At 39.0% G+C, this 15857-nt stretch overlaps 1 protein-coding gene across 4 annotated transcripts in view; it reads right to left on the bottom strand.

Annotated features, from left to right (window-relative positions):
- gpatch2 (G patch domain containing 2) overlaps positions 1–15857 on the bottom strand; it is a 298900-nt gene that overhangs the window by 258602 nt on the left and 24441 nt on the right. The window lies entirely within an intron of this gene.

The following is a 15857-nucleotide window of genomic DNA, read 5'->3' as shown; positions in this document are numbered from 1 at the left end:
CAACATGCTGGGATGCAGAAAGGACAATAATTGTGGACAAGTGAATGAGATGACAGCATACTAGAGGGCATCTTAGAGGGAAGGTGCACTATGATGGTTAGCAGATGGCTAGTATAACTGAGCTATAGACCTGTATCTCAGGAGATAAAGTGAGGGGATGAAGACTTCAATGAAAGAGATGGGTAGGAATGTGGGGAAGCTCAGAACTAATGGGGTTAACAGGGAATGTAAAGAAGAAGGGAGCATGAAGGTTTTCATTTTTTATTGGGAGGGACAGTTATCTAGATTTTCAGAGACATTCTGGCACTCACACTGGGATGAACAACCTGTGTTGCCTTACATCTTTATCTGAATGCAAATGTGTAGTGAAAATGAAAAATAGCTCCCATCATGGACTGCACCAAGGCCTGGAGCTGCTTCTACCTCATATTGAACTGAAAATATTTGACAACATAGCCTATGTACAATGGTGCCTTTTTTGGGGTAATGTGGGGGTTGGGGTTGGAGTGGATGTAGAAGCAACAAGCTTTCAATAATCTTTCTGCAGTTACAATCTCCTATTGTAATTGCATGACAAGGTTTGTGCTACATACATCAGAATGAGATTTTATGTCAAAGGTTCACGTACATGCACTCCATGCTCCTCCGCATCAGAGTTGTCATATTCCATGTTTGTGGTGACTAAGGAGCAGTTTTGTTTTTCATATTCACCACACTGGTTTATTGGAACAGTGATCAATGCCATTGGTCAGTGGAGGCTTTATCATCAATACGGCCACTGCACAATGAAGGCACAGAGACATTGAGGAAGAATTGATGTCAGTAAACCCAGGATCAGAGAAACACCTCTGCAGCTGCCAAACAGCCTCCATGTGAAGAAGTCACAACATAAGGTCGTTTCAGGATGCAGAGAAGGTACAGATAGCACAGAGTCTATTGTTCTCAATGTCATTTCTTCTAGATGAGTGAGGCACGGTGCTATTGCCAAATCAGGATGACCAAGGGTACAGTTACAGAACTGTGTCATCTACTAGAATAGGATGACCAACATGAAGAGTTGAACAGCAATCCATTGTGGTGACCATCAAGGTGAGAGTTGTGCTAAATTTTTTTTATGGGACTGGTTGCTTCCATGAATCTAGTTGGGACCTATGTGGCATCTCTTGATCCTCAACCCACAAACTTATCGCAGTTATTACTGATGCAATTTGTACCTGTTCACACTGCTTCATGTCATTTCTACATTGCAAAGTCAATGTTGCAACTCAGACAGTAGGTTTTGCCAACATAGCTGCCTTACCCAGATTTAGGATGCTGTAGACTATGCACATATTGCATTGAGAGCACCATAGACTAATTAGTAAAATTAGATTACATGGGATTCAGGGAAAGGTTGCCAGTTGGATACAAAACTGCCTTTACGATAGGAGACAATGGGTGCTGGTGGAGGGTTGTTTTTCTGACTGGAGGCCTGTGACCAGCGGTGTTCCACAGGGATCAGTACTGGATCCACTTTTGTTTGCCATTTATATAAATGATTTGGATGAGAATGTAGCAGCCATGATTAGTAACTTTGCAGACGACACCAAATTTGGTGGTATAGTAGACAGTGAGGAAGGTTATCTCAGATTACAAAGAGATCTTTATCAACTGGATCAATGGGTTGAGGAGTGGCAGATGGGAGTCTAATTTGGATAAATATGCAGTATTACATTTTGGTCAAACAAACAAGGCAAGACTTATACAATCAATGGTAGGGCCTTGGTAGTGTTGCGGAACCGAGACACCGAGGAGTTCTAGTACATAATTCTTTGAAATTTGCACCATATGTAGACAGAGTGGTGAAGGCAGCATTTAGCACACTTGGCTTCACTGCTAAGACATTTGAGTACAGGAATTTGGACATCATGTTAAGGTTGACTCACAGAATCCCTACAGTGTAGAAGCAGGTCATTCAGTCCATCAATACTGTCCAACAGAAGAGCATCCCACCCTGACCCAATCCCCTATACTATTCCTGTATCCTGTATTTCCCATGGCTAATCCACTTAGCCTGCAAATTCATGGACATAATGGGGCAATTTAACATGGCTAATCTTTCAACTGTGGAAGGAAACCAAAGCACCTGGAGGAAAACCAAGCAGACATGGGGAAAATGTGCAGACTCCGTACAGACTGTCACCTGAGAATGGAATCGAACCTGGGTCCCTGTTGCTGTGACACAGCAGTGCTAACAACTGTGTCACTGTGCCATCTGGCACAGGATGGCGATGGGACCGCTTCTGGAATACTGTGTACGGTTCTGGTCACCCTGTTATAGAAAGAGTATTACTAAACTGGAGAGGCTACCAAGATGTTGCTGCCAATGGAGGGTTTGAGTTATAAAGATTAGCTGGGATTTTGTTTACTGGATCATAAGAGGTTATAAACATTATAGAAGTTTATAAAATCATACGGGGCATAGATAAAGTGAATAGCAACAGTTTTTTCCCTAAGGTGAGGGAGTTCAAAACTAGGGGACATATTTTTAAGGCGAAGGAGAAAGATTTCAAAATGACATGAGTGGCAACTTTTCCTTTTACAGAGTGGTGGATGCAGGTACAGTTACAATGTTTAAAAGAATTTGATAAGTATGTGAATAGGAAAGTTTTGGAGGGATATGGACCAAACCCAGGCAGATGGGACTAGTTTAGTTTGGGAACATGGCCAGCATGGACTATTTGGACTGAAGGGTCCATTTCCATACTGTACGAATGTATAAAATGGTTATGCTCGATCAGTGTACAACTCACTGGTGATCATCAGTACCAATCTTAGAATTGCACACCAGGTACCCTGGAAACTGCTATGATGCATATATCATTGACAATTCTCAAATTCCTGCTTTATTTTGAGGGTCAAAAGCATTACAAAGATTACTGGTGGGAGTCAAGGACTATCCACTGCGATGCTGGTTGATCATTCTGGTATGCAACCCCTGACTGACGCCAAATGTAGATACAATGCTGCCCATTCTTCTACAAGGGCCATCATGGAGTAAATGACAGGCCTCCTCAAGACAAAGTTCCGATATTTGAATCGGTCTACAGTTGCCTTGAAGTACACTCCCAAGCAGTGTATGCTACATAATCTTTGGTGCTGTGCCCTGTACAACTGAAACAGGCAAAGAGAGAATGTGATGGAGTTGACAAGCTGGGACAGCAGCAGCAAACGTCCAAGAATGAAGATGAGGACATTGAGCAGGAGAAACATCACCTTCACTACGGCAAAGCAATCCAACATAGGTGCAACAACTAGCCAGGACTTAACTGACACCAGCTTCCAACAGATGAGAGTTGGATGAAGTCATTGTTCATTGACTATACATCTGTTGTTGCTCTAAAGGCAATCAGCCCTTGTTTACTCCCAGGAGCACATACAGTTTCTTTGTCGGTTCATTTCTCACTTGTGTTTTTTATTAAAAGTTAATATTAATAATGTCAGACTCCCACATTCAACAGTGAAAAGATATTATGTTACATCAGCCTTTAAGGAAAGAGTGGCGGTACTAACAGTAGGCTAGCCTACATAGCTTCAATTTGCAGCTAAAACAATAGTTGAACAGATAGCTGCTGATATGAAGAGACAATATTTTTAAAATGTGAAATCGTATTTGCAGGGAACTGTCATCTGTGGCACCAATGTGCCATGAGACACTTTGCTGTGTCTCTCAGACTATGTCTACTGTGAAGAGTGGCAACATTTGAACTGGAGCATAACTGGGCATGATGTATAGTGTTAGGAGCAAAAAACCTCAAGTCCTAGAATCAGTATGCATCTCCCCACTGGTGAGCGCAAGATAGCATAAGTGTGGCAATGTAGAAGGTGGGCAGTGGGAATTGCATGAGATAACTTGCTCCAGCTGACAGAGAGAACTCTTCAATGAAACTCCCCAAAATTGATACTTAGCTGATTTTTTCAGAAAAATCAACCCATTATCTCAGTTTCTCTCCACAGATGCTCCCTGACCTGCTATTTTGTGCATTTTCTTTTGCGAGATCAGCTTTCCATCATTTGCAGTATTTTTCTGTTAATTGATAATTGAGTCATTATCAGTTTGCTAGTTATAATCATTTAATTTTAATTCTTTACCTGCTTGTTTTAATTGATACCTTGTTTGTAAAAATGTACACAAATATTTATTATATATCACACCACTGCTGAGATAATTGGAAAGCTAAGATTTTCTGAACTTGAATCTTTGAGGAAGGTAAAGTACTATCAATAGTCATTGAAGTGCTTGCAGTCTCACTTTCAAGTGTACTTTACTGTTTTCTTCCAATTTTTTTTAAGATTAGATTCCCTACAGTATGGAAACAGGTCTTTTGGCCAAACAAGTCCACATCAACCCTCTCTGAAGGGGAACCCACCCAGACTCATTCCCCTACCCGATTTTTACCCACCGACTAATGCACTTAACACTATGGGCAATTTAGCATGACCAATTCACCTGACCTGCACATTTTTGGACTGTGGGAGGAAACCAGAGCACCCGGAGGAAACCCACGCAGACATGGGGAGAATGTGCAAACTCCACACAGACAGACAGTCGCCTGAGGCTGGAATCAAACCCAGATCCCTGGTGTTGTGAGGCAGCAGTGCTAACCACTGAGCTACTGTGCCACCCTCAATGAAAACTGAGGGTGGCACGGTGCTACTCTCTGAACTGGTTTCCTCCAAAGTTGTCATCAAGTCTCTTCAAAAAACTCAAAATCCTAAAATGCACATGCAGATTTTTAAAAAAATATCAAAATGATGATGCTCCCTTTGTTTATTCTTCAAAAATGCTTCATATGCCTTTAGACTACACTGTATGAACATTAACAAGATAACTGAGGTCTGTTAATGGGCTGTTTGATGTCCTGACCCATCTGCCAAATAATGTGTAAATTTTTATTGTCATAATGAAAGGTACAGTTCAAATATGTGCTCCAGTGGATCAGGTTTATGTAGTAGCAGCTGCAAGAATAAGCTTATACTGCACAAAGTTAGCAGCTCTCAGGCAGTACAATAAATATTCACATACCTGTTCCCTCACAGCTGCAAACTGATCTCTCTTGTTTCTGAGATCTTCTGTTTTTGTTTCAGATTTTCACTAACTAGTTTTTGTTTTGCTTTTCTCCATCATTTGAGTTGTCTCAACTGACCTCAAGACTCTGAACTAGGAAAGAAAATATTGCCTTAATCATAACAGCACCTAGCAGGATACATAAAAGAGTGAATATCAATATGGACAGAAGCAAGGTGCAGAATTTTGTGGGCTTATTCCCTGATAAAACAATAGGATTATTTGAGGGTCACAGTCCAACTTATTTATCGTTCAAGGAATGTAGATGCCACTGGCTAGACCAGCATTTATTACCCATCCCTAATTGCCTTGGAGAAGATTGTGGTGAGGTGCCCTCTCAAACTGCTGCAGATGTTGGGGTATAGGTTTGGAAAGGAGTTCCAGGATTTTGATCCAGTGGCAGTGAAGGAATGGTGATAAACTTCCAAGTCAGGTTTGAAAGATAGGTTGAACAGTTCTTATTGATCTTTTTCACAATCTTAATTATTGACCCAATAGATCCAAGAGTATTCCCTAATCACCTTGAATCCTGTGACAGTGAAAACCAGAGAGGCAGTTTGACATGAACATTCCAACATGATGTCACTTTTAGCAAATTAAACTCCTCACACATGTATCCCCTTGCCTGGGAAAATTCCTCCTAAGATTTTACTTGCAACTGACACTTTGTTAAAGCTCATGTAAATCATACGAGCAATAATAAAGAACAATAGGGTATCTGTGAACTGTTCCCATCAAGAGGCAGTGCCTCCAGGAGGGAATAAAATTATGAGACAAAAGTGGTTGCAGAAGAACCAAGTTCATCCATTTCAACTATGGAATTTCACTGAATAAATTCACCGAGCCTGCTCTATCATTTCTTACAATCCTCTTGCCCTTTTACTTTGCTACTTATTTGGTCTGATCTGTACTTACATTGCTCCCTCATTGATGCCACATCTCCCCTGTTGATCTCCAAAATTTCACTCCTTACACCTTTGTCCTAAGGCACTTCTTTTAAAGAGAGTTTTCATTTATCCTCTGGTTTAAAACATTTTCATTCTGCTTCTTGTCCTAGCTGCATTCAAATTTGTAAGCCAGTCAACATGCAGACTAGATACCAGGATGAAATTGCAAGCTGTGATATCAACAATGAATCTTAGATTCAGCTAGATACATACACTTTATATGATATGTAATTGTAAAATATCATCAATGCAATGAAAATCCAGAATTCATAACATAACACACTAACAGAAGAGATTGCAAGAAATGGAAAATGTTCAATTGGTGTAGCTACTAATGTCCTGATGTTGTCATCAAAACACATAGTTGGGAAAGTGCATAGATACCTGCATTATTCATATGATCATGCTATGCCCGACCTGCAAATACATTAGATGATGCAGAAATTGTCATAAGGCCAGCCAGCTGCACCTCATTGAATGAGTTCTGATTGGGGCAGTTAATGTGGTCCAATCAGACAGCCCTGGCTGAAATATAAAAGGATAATGACACTCTGGTGCCTGCCTCAATGTGAGGCAGTACTATAGTCAACGATTGTCTATGTGTAAATAAAAAGGTGACTTGATGACACGATACTGGCCATTGTAGAGTAATTTCACACAGAGTCCCTGAAGTAGGAACATATTCCGATCACCCTGCTAATTCTCATCGCTGCTGCTGCTGAAAGAATATGTGAAGCAGAGAGCAAGTTGTAATGCAATATTTGAGTTTCTGCTCCTAAAGGGAAAAAAATAAATTTCTTCACTACAGTCAGAATAGACTACTTTCTGACTCTGCAATTTGAGACTCTTGCAATATTTATCCTAACTCCTCTAAACTGAAAAGCCAAAGCGGCTTAAATGTTTAAAGAAACATTTACTAAAGAAAGTGCATAAAAACTAAACTAGGTGGAAGCATGCCTTGAAGGCAACAACCCAAGCGTAAGGTCACTCATTAATTAGCTGTAAGCTGTTCTACATGTTCCATATCATAAAAATCAGTGAAGTTTTGAATCCCACATCAGAACTTAATATTGCTTAAGGTCAAAATTTATATGATGTTTGGAAATAGCTACACAACTACAGCATTAGAATAGTAAATTAAACTTTTAGAGAGTTAGACAAGTACCTGTTTGGTAGTACAAAACTTGAGTTTTTTTTTTCATTTTACTTTTTCATTTTTCACTCATCAGGACAATTCACAAGAATGCCAATTCAAGGGAAAGCAACAGTGCATGTCAGGAGTGCTGACTGCTCGAGGCAATGCCAGGAAAAATGCACCCGTTAATGCAATTGATTGTTAACTGACAAGGTTTGTTTAAAATTTAAATCAGGCATGTTGACTCTTGATAATACCGGGCATGATTCTCAAATGAACAAGCTGAAAGAGACACACCACATGTACAAACACAAAGAAAAACAGAAAATGCTGGAAAAACTCATTAGGGTCTGGAAGCATGTGGAGAGAAAGAAAAGTTAATGTTCTGGGTCCTGTGTATTAATATGGGTCACTTTAAGTGCATCCAAAGGTATCACATTGCGAGTTTGACTGACAATCTTAAAATTGATTATCAGCATAATTCCTCACACACAGATTCAGAATTATCCAGCAAAAACTGTCTGATTGCAGAATTGGGCCCTGCATTGCAAGTTGCGCAAGCATGGGCTGGTTGGGTGTGCTTAGTACTTTGCTTGGTACAAGGGAAACATCTTATCCTAAAAAGTACTAAGGTGGCCACTCTTAGCCTCAAAAATCATCTGCTTTATATTACAGTGGAAGGTTAATAAATTACAAATATTTGGACAACAGGTGAAACTAGCCATTTCAAGTTCCTACTGTCCAGTAAAAGAATAGTACTGTCAAGCCAAAAAGACATTCCACCTGTAATTCAAATGGGTAACAGGATATATGAAATTCAGTGACAGGGTAATATCAAGGATATTGACTGCACATCTCAAAGACTGGTAAATAGACTTTATATGCAGACAGTAAGAGCAGGTACTCACGTTGAGCCTGCTTTAACTCAACAAAACAGGTGATAGCCACTCTGATTCATTTCTCACCACAATGGCATGACTAATCAGAGTCAATTTACCTGATTTAATCAGAATTTTATGTTGCTTAAGGTATAAGTTTATATGGTATTTATATGTATAACGAAGCTGGCTTTGTACTTTCCCAAAGACGAGTTTTAATGACAACCTCAGGACATTATGAGCTACACCTATCGAATTTTTTCCATTTCTTATAATCTCGAGTTAGTGTGTTATATTATGCTGAATTGGGGATTTTCATTGCATTGTTGATATTTTACAATTACATCACATATGAAGTCTTCGTATCTAGTTGAATCCAAGACTCATTGTTGACATCATAGCTTGCAGTTAACGGTCAAATCAACATTAATGGGTGTATCCTCCACGACAATTCCTCTAGCAGAGTTGACCTGCCAACCAATCAGCACTCATGTTTTCATGCAACATAAAGGTTGGTTTACCCCTTAAATTTGTATTCTTGCAAATTGTCTTGATGAGCGCAAGATGAAAAGCTTTGATAAAATGCATTTCTTTTCAGTAAAAGATCTACAAATAATTTATGCCTTTAAAAATATGTTTAAATGTTATTTTGAAGAATGATCAAACAAGCAAATTAACCCAATGTAGACAAACAGAACTAGTTTGGATATTACCATTGGCAAATTATGAACTAGAACTGTTCAACAGTATTACTGTCTTTCAGTTTAAGACAATGTATCAATTATTACTGATTTGGTTATCAAAACTTGAATGTTAGTTATTAACTCCTAAATAGATATATTAAATAGAAAATAATTGAAAAAATTAAAAATTAACTATTGCAAATTTATGATTTGAAGATGCCAGTGTTGGACTGGGGTGTATAAAGTTAAAAATCACAACACCAGGTTAAACTCCAACAGATTTATTTGGAAGCACTAGCTTTCGGAGCGCTGCTCCTTCATCAGGTGGTTGTGGAGTATAAGTAAAAAGGACTCTTAAGAATTTGCATCAACTGAAAAGGGAGAAATTGTTATTTTCTCGAATAACAATTGCTGCGCCACGATAACCTTGGAAGCAGTACCAACTAGAAGGAAGTTACCATACAAAGGGCACATAGTCTGCAGACAAAATGGAGGTATAAAGGAAAGATGTATCGGGGGATGGTTGAGAGAAGAACAGGAAAAACAAATTCACAAGGAGCTAGGTGCATGCAAGAGCATTAATAAAACCGGGCTAAAATGTTGAAGGTAGGATTCGAACAGTGACGGTGAATTGGACAATTCTATGACTATCTGCCAGAGCCGGCCACAGCATTTAATAAGGTTTATTAAAGGAATCAAATAAATGAATCTCCTTGGCATCTGCACTATTAAGAACACCGTGAATTTAGCTAAGAAAGTGCTGTAGCAGTGTGGTATTTACTGATGACTGTTTATGGGGGATTTAGTTGGAGGCTTAGGATTGGTCTAATGTGGATGAAGGGAAAAAAGGAAGCTGATGAAATCCACTTTTATTCAGTGTGGTTGCAGGGTCCCAAGGTGGAATATGAGGCGTTCCTCCTCCAGGCGTCAGATGGTAATGGTTTGGCAGTGGAGGCAGCCCAGGACCTGCATGTCCTTGATGGAGTGGGAGGGGGAGCTAAAGTGTTCAGCCACAGGGCGGTGGGGTTGGCGGGTGCAGGTGTCCCAGAGATGTTCTCTGAAACGATCGCAAGAAGGCGCCCTGTCTCCCCGATGTAGAAGAGACCACACAGGGTGCAATGGACAAAGCATCCTGTATGAAAAGTTGTCCCACAAGTCTCTTTTAAATCTTTCTCCTCTCATCTTAACAATACTTTTTAAGTCCCCCAAACTAGGGAAAAGACCTTTCTATTCACCTTATCTATGCCCCTCATGATTTTATAAACCTCTATACTGCCACCCCTCAATCTCCTACGTTCCAGTGAAAAATGTCACAGCCTATCCAGCCTCATCCTACAACTCAAACCCTCCAGTCCCAGCGACATCCTGGTAAATCTTTTCTGCACCTTCCCCAACCTAACTACACGCTTCCTATAGAAGGACGACCAGAACTGCACACAATAATCCAGAAGAGGCCTCACCAACGTCTTCTACAATCTCAACATAAAATCCCAACTCCTGTACTCAATGGTCTGAGCAACAAAGACAAGCATGCTAAATGCCTTCTTAACTACCCTGTCTACCTGTGATGTAATTTGTTAAGAACTATGTACCTGACCCCCTTGGTGCCTCTGCTCGACAATGCTACTCAGGGCCCTACCATTAACTGTATAAGTCCTGTCTTTGTTCATTTTACCAAAATGCAAAATTGCATTTATCTAAATTAAACTCAACTTGCCACTCCTCAACACATTGGCCTAATTGATCCAAGATCCCTTTGTTAAGTAAGATAGCTTTCTTCACGGTCAACTATAGCACTAATTTTGGCATCATCCAGAAACTTCAGTTGCCAACATGCCTCCTAAATTCTCATCTAAATCATTGATGTAAATGAAAAACAATACTGGACATAGCACCAAAGGTGTAGTTTAATTTGCATCACTCGCTTTAGAACAAGTTTGCCTATAATAAACATGTCACTTATGAGTTTATTAGAAGGCCGGGTGAACGTCTCTTCTGTTTTAGTTTTCAGTAATAAAGACAAACAAATTTACCATTTACCATGTGATTGAATAGGATTTTTAATCCACCTTGTAGAATAATTGGGCTCGATTTCTAGCAGTCATTCAATGAGTCATTACAGAGGTACCTCTCAGCAGTCTCTCCCTCCCTGATGTTGTACCCTTAATCAGGTACTAAGCGCCATTGAATAAGGGACTCATTCCAGAAACTTAGCAAACAACTCTGCTTAGGTTTTATTGTCATGCTTACCACATAGCAGCCACTCTCACATAGTTGGATTAATACCATTGGCAGTGGTAAAGAGTGCTTCCTGGCAGATGTAATTTTATGTCTCCTTGTTCTCAATTCTCTACCAGAGAAAATAGTGTGTCTTCATCTCTAACTCCATTCATCATCTTAAATGCCTCAATTAAATCACCACTAAATCTTGTATGCTCGAGAGAATACAAGACGAGTTTAGGTAACCTGTCCTCATAATTAAATATTTAACCTTGGCATTATTCTTGTGAATCTGTGCTCCGTTCAAATGCTTATATTCTTTTCTCAACTGCAGTGCCTAGAATTGAAGCACTCATGATATAGTTGAGCCAAAGCTTTATACAACTACAGTGAAACTTCCATCCTTCTGTATTCTATCTGCTTCGGGGTAAGGTCAATGTTCGTTAGACCTTGGTGATCATTGGGGTGCTTTAAATACTGAATTTTTCCTTCTATTTACTGTGTATCATGATATTTCATTTAAGAGCTATTACAGCAGTACACAGCTGAGCAAAATTTTAGCATATTAAAGTAAAGGGAAGCATTATGAGAAACAGAGGTCACAATGCACATTAAAAAAGCAACAATTTATTTAGTGCCAAATGTACCATATTAACAGTACACTGTTTCTGAAAATAAGAGTTATTTCTTTTCAGAAGAATGAGAACTAACCCTCATATGAAGGCAGGCAAGAGAATGATGACTATCCATCACCGTGAATGGCTGTCAATTGCCTATGGCCAAAAGGTCAAACAACTGATTACAGGGGCAGGTAAACTGCGCCATGTCAAATATGATATAAAAATAAGTGCCAGGTTCAGAGCAGAGTACATAGGACAGGGAGCACTGGGAGAAGCTTCTAGGGGTTAGGCCAATTCCATGCTGAAATAGCTGTGCTGGAGCCAGGAAGTTAGGGACGCCAAATCTGCGTTGATAAAGCCACAGAAGGGTGAAGAGAAGTCACGAACTACATTCCCTGCTGGAGTAAACATGCCAGAGTTAGGTCAGATCTGTGCTGGAGGATCTGCACAGGGACCAAGAATACAGCAGGCCACTTCCAGGCTGAAGTAACCATGCCATAGCAAAGGGAAGTTTTTTTTAAACAATCTTCATTGAGCAATCCTCAACAGACAGATGGAAGATGGACCAGAAGGACAGGAGGAAGACCTCAGAAAGAATTCCCTAATTGTCCCCACAAATTTAACAAGACCAAAATATTTTGTACTGACAGCCTGTTTGCCCATTAGTATCAGTGAACCACCCCCAGTTGTCATGGTTGTATACTTTCTTTGTCTAACTAACTAAGATCATAACTAAACTGCTGTTTCTTAACAAACTCAATAAACTATCAGAAAATTAATTGCAAATCGATGGCCTATATAAGTAACCATGATCACAAACCCCTAAAATCAAGTCTTTTCATTAATTTATTACACCTGCCCAATAATTTTTGTAACTTCTATAAAAGGACTCCCTGAATTCCAACTGCTCTTCTAAAATCTTCAACCCTTCTAATAAATAAAATACCCTGATACATCTTCCTTAGACTCAAATGGTAACATCTTGTCCCATATTGTTCCTTATGCTGATTTTGCCCATTCATTAAATCTATCAGTATCCCTTTGCAACTTTCTCCTTCCATTTGTATATCTTCAAATGTCATTTAATGCCAATAAAAACTTGGATATAGACTCTCTTAAAGTCACTAATAAAGATAGTGAAAAGTTGAATACAGATCTTTGGTACATTTAACTAATGATGTAGTGGCATGATAGCCCAGTGGTTAGCACTGTTGCCTCAGCACGAGGGACTCGGGTTTAATTCGTGCCTCGGGCGACTGCTGGTGTGGAGTTTGCACATCCTCTCCGTGTTTGCATCAGTTTCCTCCAGGTGCTCCGGTTTCCTCCCACTATCGAAAAATGTGCAGGTTAGGTGAATTGGCCATGCTAAATTGCCCATCTGTTCAGTATGTATAGGTTAGGTGCGTTAATCTGAGGTAAATGTAGGGGAATGGGTCTGGGTAGGTTACTCTTTGGAGGGTCGCTGTGGACTTCTTGGGCTGAAAGGCCTGTTTCCACACTGTAGGGATTCTACAATTCTAGTCACATGCCACCACATGCACATTATCACTTCTCTTGTGAGTACCATCTTCAAACTAATTTCCTACCTCTGACAAAAGGTTGCTTCTATTTCCAGCACTTTGTATGATCCCAGCTGATATAAGATCAAGCCTAATCCTGCACTGAAATCTAGTTTGATGGACAATATTTTGCTTTTTTTAAGCATTGAGAGAGATGGGCTTTTACTGAAACACAAGCACACAATACTGTGGAGTTGGCTGTAAGAATAACAGAGAAATTTATTACGCAAAGGAACAGAAGATAAAATAAACTAAGATATTTACATACTGCACATTTTCAAAGATTCCAAAGCACACCATAAAAAATACAATCTGATCTATCCAAATAACATCAAACAACCAACTTCAATTCCTGTCTTGAAAGTTTGATAGCCACTTCCTTGACTAGTTACATAACTGAGCTTAGACATTCTCAGCTTTAAATAACTTCTTAAGAGTTCTAACCAAACACTTCTGGTCAGGAACCTTCACAATAAAACCCTTACACTAATTTACTTATTTCTTAAAAGTTCCAACTAACTCATTACATTATGCATCTAACTTCAACAACAGCTTCTGAACTGAAGCCAAGAGCTATGTTTTTTTCTCCTCTCCTAAGCAAAAAGAAATTCCAATCTTCTTAAAGTGAAGTAAGTTAATACTCCTCAATGTTTACTTGGGTTTACTCGTATAACTCTTCCAATACAAATAAATTTCCATCACCCCAGGAATTTTCTCTCCCATACTGCTTTTTTTAAAAAAGGCATCATTATTAACAAACTATTCATTAAACACACTCATACACACAGACCAAATTCACAAGCCACTAGTTCAATATCCAAACTCAAATATATATGTAACACTCATACATCCTATATCTCAACTTCCATGTTTGCTCATAGTTGTTTTCAGTTCAAACATAAAAGTAATACAGTCACAGGCTTGTGCTCTCTATTGTACATCATGCTTGAATATAGTCTCTACCTGTATCTTAATTTGTATATATGCAAGAGTGTCACAATGTGTAAACATTACACATAAAAGTATAGATGGTACACAGGTTGTGGGGCATGAATGCAATATTCAAGATATAGTGGAGTGTATTCAAAACTTTTAATATCCTGTGTTGTTGTACACAGGGAGTCCAGTATTTTTCAGGTGAAATGAATATATAGAGGATGAAGAAAATACAATTAAGGTAAACAGATGTATTTAATATTGAAGAAATGGACTTCGATTTTCATTTCATATAATGCTTTGATTAGATGTACAATTAAATAGCAAACTGCCAATTTGGAAAGCAAAGAAGTAGCGTTGTTCAAAACAGGAGTTATTTTGTAAACTGGGTTGACTGGGAGATGAAAAACTGGTAGCAGGGTAATAATTATGATGTGACATTTAAAAAAATCATTTTCCATATGAAATGTGGAAATATAAGAATTTCATTGGAAAAACTGACAGTAAATACTTGCACATGATATGTATCTGAAATGTCTGCGAGGAAGGCATTAGATTATCCAGCAGGTATCAATATATTGAGCATAAAAATAGAGATTTTGAACTATCCATTCAACACAATTAATATGATGCCATATGAAAACAGCTAATTAATATTTTTACATCAAAACTTTACAAGGTGATGAAGGATTATCATCTTCACAAGACAAACCATCTTACAGAAAGATCTACCCAGGCATTAAATTGGGAGGGTATGAGGCAGTAAGTAGGCCTCACAATCACAGAGTTCAACAATATGATTGATCTGTAATTTGAACCTAATATTGGTCCATTGCAACTATGACATAGTGGATCAATTTACAGCAAAGAGTCCTCATGATATTACAGAAACAGCACCTGCATAATGGTACAAAGGTGAAAGTGCTTTAAAATCTCATCTGTCTTCTAATACGTGGTATGTAACCTTGGAAATATATGATGCAATTATAGGATACATAGAATTTCATTGTTTGCATCACAGAAACAGTCCATTCAGTGAAGCAAGACTAGCTTTATGTAAGCACCCCCCCCTCCCACATTACTTCACCTCACACATATCCTTCTAAAGCAGCCAACCACACAAAGAAACTATGGGGTGAGAGGATTGCAATTAGTGTGGTCATTACATACGAAAGATACATTTTGTCCAGAAGCAGTTTTCCATTTTGTGCAAACAGGATTCCACAATTTATCCTATGGTTACAGGTACATGAGAAAATCATCACAAAGTAGGCATGATCTTTCTTGGTGACTTGCTATTTATCTTCTATGCAGTCCTTTTGTTTTACAAAGAGAAAGGGGCATTTGTCTCATCTATTTCCTCTTAGGGAGTCTCTTCACACTAAGCACCTACCCCAGTCAATGCTGCCAAACGGTGATGAGGTGTGCCAAGAGTGGCCTGGGCGGCTGGCCCTCCGATTTCCCCTCTCCTAGAAAACAGTGGACTTCAATTAGTCCAGCTTTCCTCCATGACTACCCTGCCCTTTCTCATAATGTTTATATAGAAGTCATTCAAAAACCAGCCTTAAAGTATTTACCAACATTTTTTCACAATTGTGAAATAAAGGGAGGGGAGCAAACACACTGTAAAATGTTGCATCTTACATTATACAGCAGCTTGGTATTAGATGCAGAAACCTTTTTGGGCTGAGTCATTAGATCTAAATATCTTGCTTGTGTAACATCTAGCAGAATATTTCATTGCATCAGTGTGCATCCATGTCAGTAGATAA

Source organism: Chiloscyllium plagiosum, chromosome 9 (assembly GCF_004010195.1).
Source record: "Chiloscyllium plagiosum isolate BGI_BamShark_2017 chromosome 9, ASM401019v2, whole genome shotgun sequence".
Classification (NCBI taxonomy): Eukaryota; Metazoa; Chordata; class Chondrichthyes; order Orectolobiformes; family Hemiscylliidae; genus Chiloscyllium; species Chiloscyllium plagiosum.
The sequence above is the reverse complement of the archived record's forward strand: the minus strand, read 5'-3'. Positions and strand labels throughout refer to the sequence as shown.